Source organism: Nothobranchius furzeri, unplaced genomic scaffold, assembly GCF_043380555.1.
Source record: "Nothobranchius furzeri strain GRZ-AD unplaced genomic scaffold, NfurGRZ-RIMD1 Scf022, whole genome shotgun sequence".
NCBI lineage: Eukaryota > Metazoa > Chordata > Actinopteri > Cyprinodontiformes > Nothobranchiidae > Nothobranchius > Nothobranchius furzeri.
The window spans coordinates 1,851,931-1,865,648 of NW_027223039.1; positions in this window are offsets into that span (position 1 = coordinate 1,851,931).

The window sequence follows — 13,718 nt, forward strand, 5'->3', positions numbered from 1 at the left end:
CAGCTGGAGGCTGGCTGCAGCTCCTGCACCCCGCCATCAGCTGCTGGAGGCTGCCTGGAGCTCCTGCACCCCGCCATAAGCTGCTGGAGGCTTCTGTTCCTCCACCCCGCCATCAGCAGCTGGAGGCTGGCTGCTGGAGGCTGGCTGCAGCTCCTGCACCCCGCCATCAGCTGCTGGAGGCTGCCTGGAGCTCCTGCACCCCGCCATCAGCTGCTGGAGGCTTCTGTTCCTCCACCCCGCCATCAGCTGCTGGAGGCTGGCTTCTGCTCCTCCACCCCGCCACCAGCTGCTGGAGGCTGGCTGCTGCTCCTGCACCCCGCCATCAGCTGCTGGAGGCTTCTGTTCCTCCACCCCGCCATCAGCAGCTGGAGGCTGGCTGCTAGAGGCTGGCTGCTGCTCCTCCACCCCGCCATCACCAGCTGGAGGCTGGCTGCAGCTCCTGCACCCCGCCATCAGCTGCTGGAGGCTGCCTGGAGCTCCTGCACCCCGCCATCAGCTGCTGGAGGCTTCTGTTCCTCCACCCCGCCATCAGCAGCTGGAGGCTGGCTGCTGGACCCTGGCTGCTGCTCCTCCACCCCACCATGACCTGCTGGAGGCTGGCTGCAGCTCCTCCACCCCGCCATCAGCAGCTGGAGGCTGGCTGCTAGAGGCTGGCTGCTGCTCCTCCACCCCGCCATCACCAGCTGGAGGCTGGCTGCAGCTCCTGCACCCCGCCATCAGCTGCTGGAGGCTGCCTGGAGCTCCTGCACCCCGCCATCAGCTGCTGGAGGCTTCTGTTCCTCCACCCCGCCATCAGCAGCTGGAGGCTGGCTGCTGGACCCTGGCTGCTGCTCCTCCACCCCACCATGACCTGCTGGAGGCTGGCTGCAGCTCCTCCACCCCGCCATCAGCTGCTGGAGGCTGCCTGCAGCTCCTGCACCCCGCCATGAGCTGCTGGATGCTGCCTGCAGCTCCTGCACCCCGCCATCAGCTGCTGGAGGCTGGCTGCAGCTCCTCCACCCCGCCATCAGCTGCTGGAGGCTGCCTGCAGCTCCTGCACCCCGCCATCAGCTGCTGGAGGCTGGCTGCAGCTCCTCCACCCCGCCATCAGCTGCTGGAGGCTGCCTGCAGCTCCTGCACCCCGCCATCAGCTGCTGGAGGCTGCCTGCAGCTCCTGCACCCCGCCATCAGCTGCTGGAGGCTGGCTGCAGCTCCTCCACCCCGCCATCAGCTGCTGGAGGCTGGCTGCTGCTCCTGCACCCCGCCATCAGCTGCTGGAGGCTTCTGTTCCTCCACCCCGCCATCAGTAGCTGGAGGCTGGCTGCTGGAGGCTGGCTGCTGCTCCTCCACCCCGCCATCACCAGCTGGAGGCTGGCTGCAGCTCCTGCACCCCGCCATCAGCTGCTGGAGGCTGGCTGCTGCTCCTCCACCCCGCCATCAGCTGCTGGAGGCTGCCTGCAGCTCCTGCACCCCGCCATCAGCTGCTGGAGGCTGCCTGCAGCTCCTGCACCCCGCCATCAGCTGCAGGAGGCTTCTGTTCCTCCACCCCGCCATCAGCAGCTGGAGGCTGGCTGCTGGAGGCTGGCTGCTGCTCCTTTACCCCGCCATCACCAGCTGGAGGCTGGCTGCAGCTCCTGCACCCCGCCATCAGCTGCTGGAGGCTGCCTGGAGCTCCTGCACCCCGCCATCAGCTGCTGGAGGCTGCCTGGAGCTCCTGCACCCCGCCATCAGCTGCTGGAGGCTGGCTGCTGCTCCTGCACCCCGCCATCAGCTGCTGGAGGCTGGCTGCAGCTCCTGCAACCCGCCATCAGCTGCTGGAGGCTGGCTGCAGCTCCTCCACCCCGCCATCAGCTGCTGGAGGCTGGCTTCTGCTCCTCCACCCCGCCACCAGCTGCTGGAGGCTGGCTGCTGCTCCTGCACCCCGCCATCAGCTGCTGGAGGCTTCTGTTCCTCCACCCCGCCATCACCAGCTGGAGGCTGGCTGCAGCTCCAGCACCCCGCCATCAGCTGCTGGAGGCTGCCTGCAGCTCCTGCACCCCGCCATCAGCTGCTGGAGGCTGGCTGCTGCTCCTCCACCCCACCATGACCTGCTGGAGGCTGGCTGCAGCTCCTCCACCCCGCCATCATCTGCTGGAGGCTGCCTGCAGCTCCTGCACCCCGCCATCAGCTGCTGGAGGCTGCCTGGAGCTCCTGCACCCCGCCATCAGCTGCTGGAGGCTGCCTGGAGCTCCTGCACCCCGCCATCAGCAGCTGGAGGCTGGCTGCTGGACCCTGGCTGCTGCTCCTCCACCCCGCCATCACCAGCTGGAGGCTGCCTGCAGCTCCTGCACCCCGCCATCAGCTGCTGGAGGCTGGCTGCAGCTCCTCCACCCCGCCATCAGCTGCTGGAGGCTGGCTTCTGCTCCTCCACCCCGCCACCAGCTGCTGGAGGCTGGCTGCTGCTCCTGCACCCCGCCATCAGCTGCTGGAGGCTTCTGTTCCTCCACCCCGCCATCAGCAGCTGGAGGCTGGCTGCTGGACCCTGGCTGCTGCTCCTCCACCCCGCCATCACCAGCTGGAGGCTGGCTGCAGCTCCTGCACCCCGCCATCAGCTGCTGGAGGCTGCCTGCAACTCCTGCACCCCGCCATCAGCTGCTGGAGGCTGGCTGCTGCTCCTCCACCCCACCATGACCTGCTGGAGGCTGGCTGCAGCTCCTCCACCCCGCCATCAGCTGCTGGAGGCTGCCTGCAGCTCCTGCACCCCGCCATGAGCTGCTGGATGCTGCCTGCAGCTCCTGCACCCCGCCATCAGCTGCTGGAGGCTTCTGTTCCTCCACCCCGCCATCAGCTGCTGGAGGCTGGCTGCTGCTCCTCCACCCCGCCATCACCAGCTGGAGGCTGGCTGCAGCTCCTGCACCCCGCCATCAGCTGCTGGAGGCTTCTGTTCCTCCACCCCGCCATCAGAAGCTGGAGGCTGGCTGCTGGAGGCTGGCTGCTGCTCCTCCACCCCGCCATCACCAGCTGGAGGCTGGCTGCAGCTCCTGCACCCCGCCATCAGCTGTTGCAGGCTGCCTGGAGCTCCTGCACCCCGCCATCAGCTGCTGGAGGCTTCTGCTCCTCCACCCCGCCATCAGCAGCTGGAGGCTGGCTGCTGGAGGCAGGCTGCTGCTCCTCCACCCCGCCATCACCAGCTGGAGGCTGGCTGCAGCTCCTGCACCCCGCCATCAGCTGCTGGAGGTTGCCTGCAGCTCCTGCACCCCGCCATCAGCTGCTGGAGGCTGGCTGCTGCTCCTGCACCCCGCCATCAGCTGCTGGAGGCTGGCTTCTGCTCCTCCACCCCACCATGACCTGCTGGAGGCTGGCTGCACCTCCTCCACCCCGCCATCAGCTGCTGGAGACTGCCTGCAGCTCCTGCACCACGCCATCAGCTGCTGGAGGCTGCCTGCAGCTCCTGCACCCCGCCATCAGCTGCTGGAGGCTTCTGTTCCTCCACCCCGCCATCAGCAGCTGGAGGCTGGCTGCTGGAGGCTGGCTGCTGCTCCTTTACCCCGCCATCACCAGCTGGAGGCTGGCTGCAGCTCCTGCACCCCGCCATCAGCTGCTGGAGGCTGCCTGGAGCTCCTGCACCCCGCCATCAGCTGCTGGAGGCTGGCTGCTGCTCCTGCACCCCAACATCAGCTGCTGGAGGCTGGCTTCTGCTCCTCCACCCCGCCACCAGCTGCTGGAGGCTGGCTGCTGCTCCTGCACCCCGCCATCAGCTGCTGGAGGCTTCTGTTCCTCCACCCCGCCATCAGCAGCTGGAGGCTGGCTGCTGGAGGCTGGCTGCTGCTCCTTTACCCCGCCATCACCAGCTGGAGGCTGGCTGCAGCTCCTGCACCCCGCCATCAGCTGCTGGAGGCTGCCTGGAGCTCCTGCACCCCGCCATCAGCTGCTGGAGGCTGGCTGCTGCTCCTGCACCCCGCCATCAGCTGCTGGAGGCTGGCTGCTGCTCCTCCACCCCACCATGACCTGCTGGAGGCTGACTGCAGCTCCTGCACCCCGCCATCAGCTGCTGGAGGCTGGCTGCAGCTCCTCCACCCCGCCATCAGCTGCTGGAGGCTGGCTTCTGCTCCTCCACCCCGCCATCAGCTGCTGGAGGCTGGCTTCTGCTCCTCCACCCCGCCATCAGCAGCTGGAGGCTGGCTGCTGGAGGCCGGCTGCTGCTCCTCCACCCCGCCATCACCAGCTGGAGGCTGGCTGCAGCTCCAGCACCCCGCCATCAGCTGCTGGAGGCTGCCTGCAGCTCTTGCACCCCGCCATCAGCTGCTGGAGGCTGGCTGCAGCTCCTGCACCCCGCCATCAGCTGCTGGAGGCTGCCTGCAGCTCCTGCACCCCGCCATCAGCTGCTGGAAGCTGGCTGCTGCTCCTCCACCCCACCATGACCTGCTGGAGGCTGGCTGCAGCTCCTCCACCCCGCCATCAGCTGCTGGAGGCTGCCTGCAGCTCCTGCACCCCGCCATCAGCTGCTGGAGGCTGCCTGCAGCTCCTGCACCCCGCCATCAGCTGCTGGAGGCTGGCTGCAGCTCCTCCACCCCGCCATCAGCTGCTGGAGGCTGGCTTCTGCTCCTCCACCCCGCCACCAGCTGCTGGAGGCTGGCTGCTGCTCCTGCACCCCGCCATCAGCTGCTGGAGGCTTCTGTTCCTCCACCCCGCCATCAGCAGCTGGAGGCTGGCTGCTGGAGGCTGGCTGCTGCTCCTCCACCCCGCCATCACCAGCTGGAGGCTGGCTGCAGCTCCTGCACCCCGCCATCAGCTGCTGGAGGCTGCCTGGAGCTCCTGCACCCCGCCATCAGCTGCTGGAGGCTTCTGTTCCTCCACCCCGCCATCAGCAGCTGGAGGCTGGCTGCTGCTCCTCCACCCCGCCATCACCAGCTGGAGGCTGCCTGGAGCTCCTGCACCCCGCCATAAGCTGCTGGAGGCTTCTGTTCCTCCACCCCGCCATCAGCAGCTGGAGGCTGGCTGCTGGAGGCTGGCTGCAGCTCCTGCACCCCGCCATCAGCTGCTGGAGGCTGCCTGGAGCTCCTGCACCCCGCCATCAGCTGCTGGAGGCTTCTGTTCCTCCACCCCGCCATCAGCTGCTGGAGGCTGGCTTCTGCTCCTCCACCCCGCCACCAGCTGCTGGAGGCTGGCTGCTGCTCCTGCACCCCGCCATCAGCTGCTGGAGGCTGCCTGGAGCTCCTGCACCCCGCCATCAGCTGCTGGAGGCTTATGTTCCTCCACCCCGCCATCAGCAGCTGGAGGCTGGCTGCAGCTCCTGCACCCCGCCATCAGCTGCTGGAGGCTGCCTGGAGCTCCTGCACCCCGCCATAAGCTGCTGGAGGCTTCTGTTCCTCCACCCCGCCATCAGCAGCTGGAGGCTGGCTGCTGGAGGCTGGCTGCAGCTCCTGCACCCCGCCATCAGCTGCTGGAGGCTGCCTGGAGCTCCTGCACCCCGCCATCAGCTGCTGGAGGCTTCTGTTCCTCCACCCCGCCATCAGCTGCTGGAGGCTGGCTTCTGCTCCTCCACCCCGCCACCAGCTGCTGGAGGCTGGCTGCTGCTCCTGCACCCCGCCATCAGCTGCTGGAGGCTTCTGTTCCTCCACCCCGCCATCAGCAGCTGGAGGCTGGCTGCTAGAGGCTGGCTGCTGCTCCTCCACCCCGCCATCACCAGCTGGAGGCTGGCTGCAGCTCCTGCACCCCGCCATCAGCTGCTGGAGGCTGCCTGGAGCTCCTGCACCCCGCCATCAGCTGCTGGAGGCTTCTGTTCCTCCACCCCGCCATCAGCAGCTGGAGGCTGGCTGCTGGACCCTGGCTGCTGCTCCTCCACCCCACCATGACCTGCTGGAGGCTGGCTGCAGCTCCTCCACCCCGCCATCAGCAGCTGGAGGCTGGCTGCTAGAGGCTGGCTGCTGCTCCTCCACCCCGCCATCACCAGCTGGAGGCTGGCTGCAGCTCCTGCACCCCGCCATCAGCTGCTGGAGGCTGCCTGGAGCTCCTGCACCCCGCCATCAGCTGCTGGAGGCTTCTGTTCCTCCACCCCGCCATCAGCAGCTGGAGGCTGGCTGCTGGACCCTGGCTGCTGCTCCTCCACCCCACCATGACCTGCTGGAGGCTGGCTGCAGCTCCTCCACCCCGCCATCAGCTGCTGGAGGCTGCCTGCAGCTCCTGCACCCCGCCATGAGCTGCTGGATGCTGCCTGCAGCTCCTGCACCCCGCCATCAGCTGCTGGAGGCTGGCTGCAGCTCCTCCACCCCGCCATCAGCTGCTGGAGGCTGCCTGCAGCTCCTGCACCCCGCCATCAGCTGCTGGAGGCTGGCTGCAGCTCCTCCACCCCGCCATCAGCTGCTGGAGGCTGCCTGCAGCTCCTGCACCCCGCCATCAGCTGCTGGAGGCTGCCTGCAGCTCCTGCACCCCGCCATCAGCTGCTGGAGGCTGGCTGCTGCTCCTCCACCCCACCATGACCTGCTGGAGGCTGGCTGCAGCTCCTCCACCCCGCCATCAGCTGCTGGAGGCTGCCTGCAGCTCCTGCACCCCGCCATCAGCTGCTGGAGGCTGCCTGCAGCTCCTGCACCCCGCCATCAGCTGCTGGAGGCTGGCTGCAGCTCCTGCACCCCGCCATCAGCTGTTGGAGGCTGGCTGCAGCTCCTCCACCCCGCCACCAGCTGCTGGAGGCTGCCTGCAGCTCCTGCACCCCGCCATCAGCTGCTGGAGGCCGGCTGCAGCTCCTCCACCCCGCCACCAGCTGCTGGAGGCTGCCTGCAGCTCCTCCACCCCTTCATCAGCTGCTGGAGGCTGCCTGCAGCTCCTGCACCCCTTCATCAGCTGCTGGAGGCTGGCTGCAGCTCCTCCACCCTGCCATCAGCTGCTGGAGGCTTCTGTTCCTCCACCCCGCCATCGGCAGCTGGAGGCTGGCTGCTGGAGGCTTCTGTTCCTCCACCCCGCCATCACCAGCTGGAGGCTGGCTGCAACTCCTGCACCCCGCCATCAGCTGCTGGAGGCTGGCTGCAGCTCCTCCACCCCGCCATCAGCTGCTGGAGGCTGCCTGCAGCTCCTGCACCCCGCCATCAGCTGCTGGTGGCTGCCTGCAGCTCCTGCACCCCGCCATCAGCTGCTGGAGGCTGGTGCAGCTCCTCCACCCCGCCATCAGCTGCTGGAGGCTGGCTTCTGCTCCTCCACCCCGCCACCAGCTGCTGGAGGCTGGCTGCTGCTCCTGCACCCCGCCATCAGCTGCTGGAGGCTTCTGTTCCTCCACCCCGCCATCAGCATCTGGAGGCTGGCTGCTGGAGGCTGGCTGCTGCTCCTCCACCCCGCCATCACCAGCTGGAGGCTGGCTGCAGCTCCTGCACCCCGCCATCAGCTGCTGGAGGCTGCCTGGAGCTCCTGCACCCCGCCATCAGCTGCTGGAGGCTTCTGTTCCTCCACCCCGCCATCAGCAGCTGGAGGCTGGCTGCTGGAGGCTGGCTGCTGCTCCTCCACCCCGCCATCACCAGCTGGAGGCTGGCTGCAGCTCCTGCACCCCGCCATCAGCTGCTGGAGGCTGCCTGCAGCTCCTGACCCCCGCCATCAGCTGCTGGAGGCTGGCTGCTGCTCCTGCACCCCGCCATCAGCTGCTGGAGGCTGGCTGCTGCTCCTCCACCCCACCATGACCTGCTGGAGGCTGGCTGCAGCTCCTCCACCCCGCCATCAGCTGCTGGAGGCTTCTGTTCCTCCACCCCGCCATCAGCTGCTGGAGGCTGCCTGGAGCTCCTCCACCCCGCCATCCGCTGCTGGAGGCTGGCTTCTGCTCCTCCACCCCGCCACCAGCTGCTGGAGGCTGGTTGCTGCTCCTGCACCCCGCCATCAGCTGCTGGAGGCTTCTGTTCCTCCACCCCGCCATCAGCAGCTGGAGGCTGGCTGCTGGAGGCTGGCTGCTGCTCCTCCACCCCGCCATCACCAGCTGGAGGCTGGCTGCAGCTCCTGCACCCCGCCATCAGCTGCTGGAGGCTGCCTGGAGCTCCTGCACCCCGCCATCAGCTGCTGGAGGCTTCTGTTCCTCCACCCCGCCATCAGCAGCTGGAGGCTGGCTGCTGGAGGCTGGCTGCTGCTCCTCCACCCCGCCATCACCAGCTGGAGGCTGGCTGCAGCTCCTGCACCCCGCCATCAGCTGCTGGAGGCTGCCTGGAGCTCCTGCACCCCGCCATCAGCTAATGGAGGCTTCTGTTCCTCCACCCCGCCATCAGCAGCTGGAGGCTGGCTGCTGGAGGCTGGCTGCTGCTCCTCCACCCCGCCATCACCAGCTGGAGGCTGGCTGCAGCTCCTGCACCCCGCCATCAGCTGCTGGAGGCTGCCTGCAGCTCCTGCACCCCGCCATCAGCTGCTGGAGGCTGGCTGCTGCTCCTGCACCCCGCCATCAGCTGCTGGAGGCTGGCTGCTGCTCCTCCACCCCACCATGACCTGCTGGAGGCTGGCTGCAGCTTCTCCACCCCGCCATCAGCTGCTGGAGGCTGCCTGCAGCTCCTGCACCCCGCCATCAGCTGCTGGAGGCTGCCTGCAGCTCCTGCACCCCGCCATCAGCTGCTGGAGACTGGCTGCAGCTCCTCCACCCCGCCATCCGCTGCTGGAGGCTGCCTGCAGCTCCTCCACCCCTTCATCAGCTGCTGGAGGCTGCCTGCAGCTCCTGCACCCCTTCATCAGCTGCTGGAGGCTTCTGTTCCTCCACCCCGCCATCGGCAGCTGGAGGCTGGCTGCTGGAGGCTGGCTGCTGCTCCTCCACCCCGCCATCACCAGCTGGAGGCTGGCTGCAACTCCTGCACCCCGCCATCAGCTGCTGGAGGCTGGCTGCAGCTCCTCCACCCCGCCATCAGCTGCTGGAGGCTGCCTGCAGCTCCTGCACCCCGCCATCAGCTGCTGGTGGCTGCCTGCAGCTCCTGCACCCCGCCATCAGCTGCTGGAGGCTGGCTTCTGCTCCTCCACCCCGCCACCAGCTGCTGGAGGCTGGCTTCTGCTCCTCCACCCCGCCATCAGCATCTGGAGGCTGGCTGCTGGAGGCTGGCTGCTGCTCCTCCACCCCGCCATCACCAGCTGGAGGCTGGCTGCAGCTCCTGCACCCCGCCATCAGCTGCTGGAGGCTGCCTGCAGCTCCTGACCCCCGCCATCAGCTGCTGGAGACTGGCTGCTGCTCCTGCACCCCGCCATCAGCTGCTGGAGGCTGGCTGCTGCTCCTCCACCCCACCATGACCTGCTGGAGGCTGGCTGCAGCTCCTCCACCCCGCCATCAGCTGCTGGAGGCTTCTGTTCCTCCACCCCGCCATCAGCTGCTGGAGGCTGCCTGGAGCTCCTCCACCCCGCCATCCGCTGCTGGAGGCTGGCTTCTGCTCCTCCACCCTTCCACCAGCTGCTGGAGGCTGGTTGCTGCTCCTGCACCCCGCCATCAGCTGCTGGAGGCTTCTGTTCCTCCACCCCGCCATCAGCAGCTGGAGGCTGGCTGCTGGAGGCTGGCTGCTGCTCCTCCACCCCGCCATCACCAGCTGGAGGCTGGCTGCAGCTCCTGCACCCCGCCATCAGCTGCTGGAGGCTGCCTGGAGCTCCTGCACCCGCCATCAGCTGCTGGAGGCTTCTGTTCCTCCACCCCGCCATCAGCAGCTGGAGGCTGGCTGCTGGAGGCTGGCTGCTGCTCCTCCACCCCGCCATCACCAGCTGGAGGCTGCCTGCAGCTCCTGCACCCCGCCATCAGCTGCTGGAGGCTACCTGCAGCTCCTCCACCCCGCCATCAGCTGCTGGAGGCTGCCTGCAGCTCCTGCACCCCGCCATCAGCTGCTGGTGGCTGCCTGCAGCTCCTGCACCCCGCCATCAGCTGCTGGAGGCTGGTGCAGCTCCTCCACCCCGCCATCAGCTGCTGGAGGCTGGATTCTGCTCCTCCACCCCGCCACCAGCTGCTGGAGGCTGGCTGCTGCTCCTGCACCCCGCCATCAGCTGCTGGAGGCTTCTGTTCCTCCACCCCGCCATCAGCATCTGGAGGCTGGCTGCTGGAGGCTGGCTGCTGCTCCTCCACCCCGCCATCACCAGCTGGAGGCTGGCTGCAGCTCCTGCACCCCGCCATCAGCTGCTGGAGGCTGCCTGGAGCTCCTGCACCCCGCCATCAGCTGCTGGAGGCTTCTGTTCCTCCACCCCGCCATCACCAGCTGGAGGCTGGCTGCTGGAGGCTGGCTGCTGCTCCTCCACCCCGCCATCACCAGCTGGAGGCTGGCTGCAGCTCCTGCACCCCGCCATCAGCTGCTGGAGGCTGCCTGCAGCTCCTGCACCCCGCCATCAGCTGCTGGAGGCTGGCTGCTGCTCCTGCACCCCGCCATCAGCTGCTGGAGGCTGGCTGCTGCTCCTCCACCCCACCATGACCTGCTGTAGGCTGGCTGCAGCTCCTCCACCCCGCCATCAGCTGCTGGAGGCTGCCTGCAGCTCCTGCACCCCGCCATCAGCTGCTGGAGGCTGCCTGCAGCTCCTGCACCCCGCCATCAGCTGCTGGAGACTGGCTGCAGCTCCTCCACCCCGCCATCCGCTGCTGGAGGCTGGCTTCTGCTCCTCCACCCCGCCACCAGCTGCTGGAGGCTGGCTGCTGCTCCTGCACCCCGCCATCAGCTGCTGGAGGCTGCCTGGAGCTCCTGCACCCCGCCATCAGCTGCTGGAGGCTTCTGTTCCTCCACCCCGCCATCAGCAGCTGGAGGCTGGCTGCTGCTCCTCCACCCCGCCATCAGCTGCTGGAGGCTGGCTGCTGCTCCTGCACCCCGCCATCAGCTGTTGGAGGCTTCTGTTCCTCCACCCCGCCATCAGCAGCTGGAGGTTGGCTGCTGCTTCTCCACCCCGCCATCAGCTGCTGGAGGCTGGCTGCTGCTCCTGCACCCCGCCATCAGCTGTTGGAGGCTTCTGTTCCTCCACCCCGCCATCAGCAGCTGGAGGCTGGCTGCTGCTCCTCCACCCCGCCATCAGCTGCTGGAGGCTGCCTGCAGCTCCTGCACCCCGCCATCAGCTGCTGGAGGCTGCCTGCAGCTCCTGCACCCCGCCATCAGCTGCTGGAGGCTTCTGTTCCTCCACCCCGCCATCAGCAGCTGGAGGCTGGCTGCTGGAGGCTGGCTGCTGCTCCTCCACCCCGCCATCACCAGCTGGAGGCTGGCTGCAGCTCCTCCACCCCACCATGACCTGCTGGAGGCTGGCTGCAGCTCCTGCACCCCGCCATCAGATGCTGGAGGCTGCCTGCAGCTCCTGAACCCCGCCATCAGCTGCTGGAGGCTGGCTGCTGCTCCTGCACCCCGCCATCAGCTGCTAGAGGCTGGCTGCTGCTCCTCCACCCCACCATGACCTGCTGGAGGCTGGCTGCAGCTCCTCTACCCCGCCATCAGCTGCTGGAGGCTGCCTGCAGCTCTTGCACCCCGCCATCAGCTGCTGGAGGCTGCCTGCAGCTCTTGCTCCCCGCCATCAGCTGCTGGAGGCTGGCTGCAGCTCCTCCGCCCCGCCATCAGCTGCTGGAGGCTGGCTTCTGCTCCTCCACCCCGCCATCAGCTGCTGGAGGCTGGCTGCTGCTCCTGCACCCCGCCATCAGCTGCTGGAGGCTTCTGTTCCTCCACCCCGCCATCAGCAGCTGGAGGCTGGCTGCTGGAGGCTGGCTGCTGCTCCTCCACCCCGCCATCACCAGCTGGAGGCTGGCTGCAGCTCCTGCACCCCGCCATCAGCTGCTGGAGGCTGCCTGGAGCTCCTGCACCCCGCCATCAGCTGCTGGAGGCTTCTGTTCCTCCACCCCGCCATCAGCAGCTGGAGGCTGGCTGCTGGAGGCTGGCTGCTCCTCCTCCACCCCGCCATCACCAGCTGGAGGCTGGCTGCAGCTCCTGCACCCCGCCATCAGCTGCTGGAGGCTGCCTGCAGCTCCTGCACCCCGCCATCAGCTGCTGGAGGCTGGCTGCAGCTCCTCCACCCCGCCATCAGCTGCTGGAGGCTGGCTTCTGCTCCTCCACCCCGCCATCAGCTGCTGGAGGCTGGCTGCTGCTCCTGCACCCCGCCATCAGCTGCTGGAGGCTTCAGTTCCTCCACCCCGCCATCAGCAGCTGGAGGCTGGCTGCTGGAGGCTGGCTGCTGCTCCTCCACCCCGCCATCACCAGCTGGAGGCTGGCTGCAGCTCCTGCACCCCGCCATCAGCTGCTGGAGGCTGGCTTCTGCTCCTCCACCCCGCCACCAGCTGCTGGAGGCTTGCTGCTGCTCCTCCACCCCGCCATCAGCTGCTGGAGGCTGGCTGCTGCTCCTGCACCCCGCCATCAGCTGCTGGAGGCTGGCTGCTGCTCCTGCACCCCGCCATCAGCTGCTGGAGGCTGCCTGCAGCTCCTGCACCCCGCCATCAGCTGCTGGAGGCTGGCTACAGCTCCTCCACCCCGCCATCAGCTGCTGGAGGCTGGCTTCTGCTCCTCCACCCCGCCACCAGCTGCTGGAGGCTGGCTGCTGCTCCTGCACCCCGCCATCAGCTGCTGGAGGCTTCTGTTCCTCCACCCCGCCATCAGCATCTGGAGGCTGGCTGCTGGAGGCTGGCTGCTGCTCCTCCACCCCGCCATCACCAGCTGGAGGCTGGCTGCAGCTCCTGCACCCCGCCATCAGCTGCTGGAGGCTGCCTGGAGCTCCTGCACCCCGCCATCAGCTGCTGGAGGCTTCTGTTCCTCCACCCCGCCATCAGCAGCTGGAGGCTGGCTGCTGGACCCTGGCTGCTGCTCCTCCACCCCGCCATCACCAGCTGGAGGCTGGCTGCAGCTCCTGCACCCCGCCATCAGCTGCTGGAGGCTGCCTGCAACTCCTGCAACCCGCCATCAGCTGCTGGAGGCTGGCTGCTGCTCCTGCACCCCGCCATCAGCTGCTGGAGGCTGGCTGCTGCTCCTCCACCCCACCATGACCTGCTGGAGGCTGGCTGCAGCTCCTCCACCCCGCCATCAGCTGCTGGAGGCTGGCTTCTGCTCCTCCACCCCGCCACCAGCTGCTGGAGGCTGGCTGCTGCTCCTGCACCCCGCCATCAGCTGCTGGAGGCTTCTCTTCCTCCACCCCGCCATCAGCAGCTGGAGGCTGGCTGCTAGAGGCTGGCTGCTGCTCCTCCACCCCGCCATCACCAGCTGGAGGCTGGCTGCAGCTCCTGCACCCCGCCATCAGCTGCTGGAGGCTTCTGTTCCTCCACCCCGCCATCAGCAGCTGGAGGCTGGCTGCTGGACCCTGGCTGCTGCTCCTCCACCCCGCCATCACCAGCTGGAGGCTGGCTGCAGCTCCTCCACCCCGCCATCAGCTGCTGGAGGCTGCCTGCAGCTCCTGCACCCCGCTATCAGCTGCTGGAGGCTGGCTGCAGCTCCTCCATCCCGCCATCAGCTGCTGGAGGCTGGCTTCTGCTCCTCCACCCTGCCATCAGCTGCTGGAGGCTTCTGTTCCTCCACCCCGCCATCAGCAGCTGGAGGCTGGCTGCAGCTCCTCCACCCCGCCATCAGCTGCTGGAGGCTGGCTGCAGCTCCTCCACCCCGCCACCAGCTGCTGGAGGCTGGCTGCTGCTCCTGCACCCCGCCATCAGCTGCTGGAGGCTTCTGTTCCTCCACCCCGCCATCAGCAGCTGGAGGCTGGCTGCTGGAGGCTGGCTGCTGCTCCTCCACCCCGCCATCACCAGCTGGAGGCTGGCTGCAGCTCCTGCACCCCGCCATCAGCTGCTGGAGGCTGCCTGCAGCTCCTGCACCCCGCCATCAGCTGCTGGAGGCTGGCTG